Below are 7220 nucleotides of genomic sequence, written 5' to 3'. Positions count from 1 at the left end.
TTGCATCTTTGGGACGCAGCCTGTGAAACGGTAATGTGCCTCTGGGATCACACACTCATCATCAGATGGAAAGTAATGAAGCGTTTTGAGTGTGTGCCAGCCTGCCGGTGGATGTGAACGCACCGATTTCTTTCTGCTGGCTTTTCACATATCTGCTTGTTTTTTCCTCGTGAATTATTACGACAAAGCATTCTTTTAGACAACCTGACTGATACGCAACATTTGGCAGCAGAGCACTGCGGGTACCACGCGATGCAGCCGTCTCCAGATCAGATCAGACTGACAAGAACGAGTGATATTGTGGTATCATATGTGGAAGTTACACAACTGGAGTCATAAACGTTACTTATATGAACTGAACTTAAAATACAGCAAACAAAAAAAAGTGAATTTATATTTTTTGGTCTGTCTGCCTAAGATGATTCAAAAGTAAATAAGTAATACAAAAGAACCAACACTCAACTTTGTCTTTGTCTATGGTCAGTCCATTATCATTATTATCATTATCATTATTAGTCAGTGAAACAGCTGCTGGCTGATTACAACAGTGTCCTGTATACCTGGATATACCCTGTTCCTCTCTGAAAGCCACGCATCATCATTTGTTTGAGGCTCTCTGAAGCCTCTCTGTGTCTTTCTGTTTTGCTGCAGCTCTGTGTGCTCTTCCTCAGGATTAACTGAGGACAGTCTTGCTGCAGATACCACAGGTGCAGATATACATTTATTATGCTCTGTATTTGGACAGCCCTTGTGTGATGTCCATGTGCGTAGGGCTATCACAATAACTGCTATATTGACCAACCAACTGCAGGGGATGGCAAGCAACCACCACAACCGCTATGTTCACGTTTGAACAAAAAATATTGAACTTTGGGTAAAACTCCACGATGACCAACCGTCACATCCTACATGTAGGCTACGAGTGCTGGACAACGACAACATTGGAGGACAAATTAATACACATAGACCGGCGGTTCCGTCCTCTCTCCCTACGTGCTTCGAACTTCCCTTCATCTAGAGCGAGTACTCTACCTTGTGACGACGTTTTGATATTCCGTATCATAGCAACAAGACGCAACCAAAGTTGCAGCTGAAAAAATCGCTGCGCCTCATTGCCCTTCTGTGTTCTGCATTTAACAATAAACATTGTCATCTTTGTCATTTAAAACTCATTAATATACCTAATAATAGCCTAACAATGAAGCATATACTGTATATATATATAGCACTAAAATCAGAATGAATAAGTTGCAATAATACCACGTATCACTGCTGAAATTCCTTCACCTCGACAGCCCTACATGTGCAACCCGATCTCAAAAAAGGCGTATAAATAGCATGACATTACAAGGACATTTTAGCGTCTTCGCGTGTCATTTGTACACCTTTTTTCATGTGCCATTTTTACGCCACTCAACAAAACTACGGTAACAGCCACAGACGGTTTATGCCCAAAAAGAACCACTTAGTTAGGTTTAGGGAAAACATCATTGTTGGCTTTGGAATGAGCACGTAAACTAAGTAAAATACGTCCTGCAACAACGTAACAGAAGTAGGGAAATACCTCACAAACATCACTAAACATCACTTAAAAATAACTTAACAACGCTTTGGGACACGAACACCGGTCTCCTGATTGGAAGCCCTGTGTTTGTTGGACCCGCCCTCCATCAGCAGTCTTTCTCATTTTTTTTATTCTACGTCACTAGCTCTGAGCGTAGCATATTTACACCGATGCTTTTTACATTTGGAGTCAGTACAGACATGGTGTACAAATGACACGCCAAAAGCAAGAACAGCGTTCTTATTGCACACAAAATGACTTGCGAATGACACGGTCATTCATACGCCGTTTCCGGGCTGCCATGTGATGGATTAATGTCTTCTGGCTTCTATGAATCCAGCCTAAAAGAAGTGCCAATATGTGACCAGGTTTATGTGTTGTATCCTTTAAGAATATACTTGTGGTGGTAGAGTACATCATGATAAAGACTGGAGAGGAGCCTCATTAGCACTGACATCTCTATAAAGCCAGCACCAGCCTGTGGAGATGTCACATTATAGCTCAGTGGAATCCTCCAGCTCAACAGCCTCCTAATACAGTGCACACAACAGAGGAGGCTGTTTTAGATGAGCTCATCACTTTCATCCCCATTGATCTCAGCCTTGGGTCGCACCGACATGTCTCCTGCAGCTCTCCACCTTCTCTTCTTCTTTTCCTCTCACTGCTTCCCGTCACACCCTCAATATGACTTAATTTCTCCTCCCTCTGTTTTCTCAGCACCCTTCTTAAAATATATGTATTTTAAAAATGCATGGATGGTTAGTTTCTCAAATCAGGGAAAATGTGGCCTTGTTAGCTAGGCAGGTATGTTTAATCGATAGACAAGGAGATAGCAGATCGACAAATGTACTATAGGCTGGCAGATTTAATCCTGAGTTCTGCTACTTGATGGGTCTCGTTTTGGGCGGGGTTTGCTTTGTGTAAGCTTTGTCAAGGCTCAGTTTTACACACTCAAAGGCAGGTTAAGTGAAAACAAAGTTTACTGTGTCCAAAGTGCAGAACAAAGTTTGTTACTAGGAGGTCGGTCCAAACAAAGGCAAACAAAACACGGTGTTAAGCTGCCAGTATATGCTTCTCCAGAATGGCTTGTCTGAGAGTAGCTTCAGAAAAACCCCAGGGTTTGAACTTCTCTCTCATTATTTACACAATTATGCACATGAATACAACACTATGAATATCTGAAAATGTGCACAGATTAAAGGGATAGTTCGGGTGTACAAAGTGGGGTTGTATGATGTACTTCTCCATAGTAGGTGTATTGCTTACAGGAGGTGATGGCCGGCACGCCCCCAGCATCGAGAAGCAGACAGGAGTACCGACACCGGAGCAAAGCAAAACAGTACTGACGACGGGACCGGCAGAAAAACTTATTTTAAACCCCTAAAAGAAAGGCTCACCTAAAAATAAAAAATCAACATCAGGTTAAGTGAATATTTTCCGACGGCAAACTGAACTGAAAGTGAAACGTATCTATACTGTTTTTGTCATCTGAGCCTGCTGGCTTTGGAGAGATAAGTTTCACTTTCAGTTCAGTTCCCCGTCGGAAAGGAGAAGGAAAGACGGCAAGATAAAGCAGTGAAAATATTCTAAATATAGCGTACACTTAAATGGATATTGATTTTTTTTAGGTGAGCCTTTCTTTTAGGTGGCTAAAAAAAACAAGCATATTGTGTCCGTAACTTTAGCTTTGGGCCGATAGAAAGTCTGATATGATTGTGACACACAACAATAAGTTCATTATTTTTAAGTTGAAGCACTAATAGTCAGCTTTATACTGGTAAGTTTAAATATCTGGATTTATCAGGACTACGCCAGTCTTGCTACTGTTCATTTTCTGGAAGCTTTTAAGATCAATTACTTGAAATGTAGGCTATAAATGCTGTCAAGTCGAGCAGAAATGCAATTTGAATAAAATAACCCTCTGTTTAAAAGTATATAAGTGGTATTAACATGATTCAAATTGAAATGTGTTTCTGTTTGTCACTATAGAAAAAGGTCTGAAGTATTTAGGTTGAAAAGTTTTAGAAAACAAATAGTTCCAATGGCATCTAAGAGTACAAATGGTCATAAGCATTATGTTTTTGAGGGGTCCTTGGAAAATGTTCTCCTCTGTAAGGGGTCCCTGGCCCCAAAAAGTTGGTCTACAGAGTGTCCACTAGCATGACACTAACGTCTCCTGGCTCTAGCTTCATATTCAGTTATCAATCTTCTCTTGTAACACTCGGCTAGGAAGCAAATATAATTTCAATCTTCAATTGTGTATAATTCTCACCCTAAGGACACACACAGTAATCTGTCACATAACACACTTTAAGCATAAACACACACAAATTTAGCATACTGGTCAATCACAGAGCTGCAAACACAAACAACTGGGGATTCAGGTCACCAGTGAAAACAGAGCAGCTAAGGAGATTCCAAACACACAGATTCTTCAAAGGGGAGGAAGGCAGTAAGTGAGGATTGGATTTGGGTGCTGTTGGTGTGTGCCGCAGTAAAACCATCTCAGAGCGCTCTGAGTGCTTTATCTCTTCCACTGCCTGGGCAACTGCCTCTCTACCCCCCCTCTGAAGGGAATTAGGCTATTAAAAACCACACACATGCATGCACACTGGACTCATACTGCCTGCACGCAAACGCACACACAGATTCACCCAAAACCACTTCCAAAATGTGGAGAGAGTGCAGTGCATTTTGGAGCTATAGCTCGCTGGGTCTAACGTACCTTCCGGGTGAAAACCCACAGGGGCCCCCACGCCATTAAACTTCTAATCAATACAAATGGACCCTCGATGCATGTAGAGGCAGGAAGAAAAGAGGTGCCAAAATACATCAGCCTGTCATTATTCTCACCATATAGCTGATTACAGTACAGAGAGAAGAAATCATCACCCCGAGCCTCACAGTATATGCACATGGCTGTGTTCACAATAGCAGACCAGAGGGTGCTGTTAAATCATCATGGGATATTGTGCTGAAGGAGGTTGAGACTGGAAGAGTGGAAACACGAAGGGAAACAGCTAGCCTGGCTTCGTCCAGAGGTAATAAAGTCCGCCGACCAGCACCTCAAAAAGCTCCCTGATGAACATGTTATTTATCTGAAACCATTACAGATTCAAATAAACTGTTTTCCCGATCAGACACTAGCCATGTCATTTAATATAATTTAAAACAAAAATTGTAACTTGCACACTTTATTAATGAATATAGTATGCTATTGTTATTCTTTGTTCATATTTAATATTTTCTGAGCTAGTAGTCTGGTATATTTATAGAGAATTCTAATCATGGCTGTCAAAGTGAAGGCACAGAATCGCTTTAACGCCACTAATTTCTTTAACGCATTAACGCAATCGATCTTTCAGAGGTCGTAGTGGGCTCAGTTTTAAAGCGAAAGTGAAGATACTGGTATCATATGAAACTAGAAAAACCTAATGAATCCATCGGTACCAACCATGTCATACTAGCTTGTCAAAGAGGAGGCTAAATAACGCTCCAAACTTACGCTAAATTTTGGCGAGGAAAAACTGGCATGACTATTTTCAAAGGGGTACCTTAACTTCGGACTTCAAGATATGTGAATGAAAATGGGTTCTATCGGTACCCACAAGTCTCTCTCCCACTATATGTACTGTATACTGTATACTGTATGCTGCATACTGCGTTCGCCAGTAGTATATAGTATATGGTTTTGAATACAGCCAGAGATTTGGGTGAAACTAGCGGCTGTAGCCTGCAGCAGAGATAAGCTGCGGGCTACAGAGGTCTGATAAACTCACCTCTTTCTAACTCCACACCCCCAGACTTTTTTTGTCTGTCTCTTCCTCTGTACATTATCTGTCATAAGTTAACTGATGGACTACCACAGCGGGCTGTAGGTCTAGCCTATAAGCTTCATAAAGTCCTTCCTCCGACAGCAGCTCAACACAGTGAAGGACTTTTTGGGCAGCGTCTCGTCTTGTTCACGGACAGAGGAGGCAGTTGGGGATTCACGGAGGGCCTTCGGGGAGATTAGGCTGGAGAGCAGCAATTAAACCACGACACAACTCTCCATCTCTGTCTCTCCCTCCACCTTACCTCATCCCAGACTCACAGAACTACAGGTTACTATGGAAACTACCTCCCTCCCTCATCCCCTTCCCTCCTCTTGGTCTGCCTCGTCCTCCTCTCTTTACCTCCAATCATACCATACATTCATCCTATTCTTCATTATTTCTTCATTAACACCTCTCCTCTCTATCAGCCTTTTTAGTAGCACCACTTTTTTTCTTTTTTTTCCTTCCGTCCTTCCTCTTCCCACTGCTCCCCACGCCGCTCCCCCCCTATCTGACTTTCTATCTGTCCTGCTGCTTGCAGCATGAAACCAAATGTCAGGTCTGAGCTGGCACTGAGAGAAACCGTAAGGGAGGCAGATGGAGGAGCAAAAATGAAAGAGAGACAGAGACGGAGGGGGGTGGAGAGACGGTGGGAAGGAGATAGAGGGGAGAGGAAGCCGAGAGAGAGAAATGGGGAAGCTGGAGACAGCAGGGTTAGATAGAGTATTGCTGACCAGTGGCAACAGCTTCTGCTGATTATATTGTTCAACTTGCAAGTTTTCAGGACTTTTATTACAACAACAAATGGGCAAAAGATTCTGTCAATTAATTATCTTTTGTTCAGTTTCTTCTTTGAAAAAGCCTTTAAGGTTTGAGGTAGGGCTGCACGATTAATCAAATATTAATCGCAATCTTCTCAGAATTAAATGAACATGATCGACTGCGATATTGACGTTTAAAATGAGTCAGACACTCATAGAAAACAAATCAAGCGCTTCTTAAACTAACAGCCAGCCATCAGCGGGTGATCGGGATGTTTCGGCTTCACTTTTGGGAAGTCGTCGCCATCAGAAGTAATGTTACAGGCACCAACAAGACGAACATTAACAGCATGGCATGGTATAGTCTGGCACGGCGGCCACATATTCATACACAACACAGCTGACAGATGCAACAGCATCATTAATCAGGCGTCTATCCACATGGCCAGTAACGTTAAACATGACGCATAAACACAGGCTGGCACGGCGATACATAAACCACATGCACACACACACACAGATGGCTGAGGCATCGGCATGAAATCCAATTGTATACCCAACAAACAATAACATTGAAATAGACCACTTCAGTCCAACTCTGTAAATTAGCTTACTTGTGATAATAACAGCAGGAGACGACGGGGCTCGGTGTTGACCGCTCCCGACTCCTGGAAGAAAATACAACCGCCTTAAAACCAGTTAATTTATACCTTTTGGACATTTTAGAAATGTTATCTTAAATCTCCCAACTTCTACTTGTAATTGTTTTACATAACTATCATATGAAACTACAAAACCTAAGGAATGGTACCAAGCATGTCATACTAGCTTGTCGCAAAGGAGGCAAAATATCGCTCCAAACTTATGCTATATTTTGTGCGAGGAAAAACTGTCATGGCCATTTTCAAAGGGTTCCCTTGACCTCTGACCTCCAGATATGTGAATGAAAACGTATTCTATGGGTACCAACGAGTCTCCCCTTTACAGATATGCCCACTTTATGATAATCACATGCAGTTTGGGGCAAGTCATAGTCAAGTCAGCACACTGACACACTGACAGCTGTTGTTGCCTGTTGTT

This window comes from Sebastes fasciatus, chromosome 14, assembly GCF_043250625.1.
Source record: "Sebastes fasciatus isolate fSebFas1 chromosome 14, fSebFas1.pri, whole genome shotgun sequence".
Taxonomy (NCBI): Eukaryota; Metazoa; Chordata; class Actinopteri; order Perciformes; family Sebastidae; genus Sebastes; species Sebastes fasciatus.
This window is presented reverse-complemented; position numbering follows the sequence as displayed.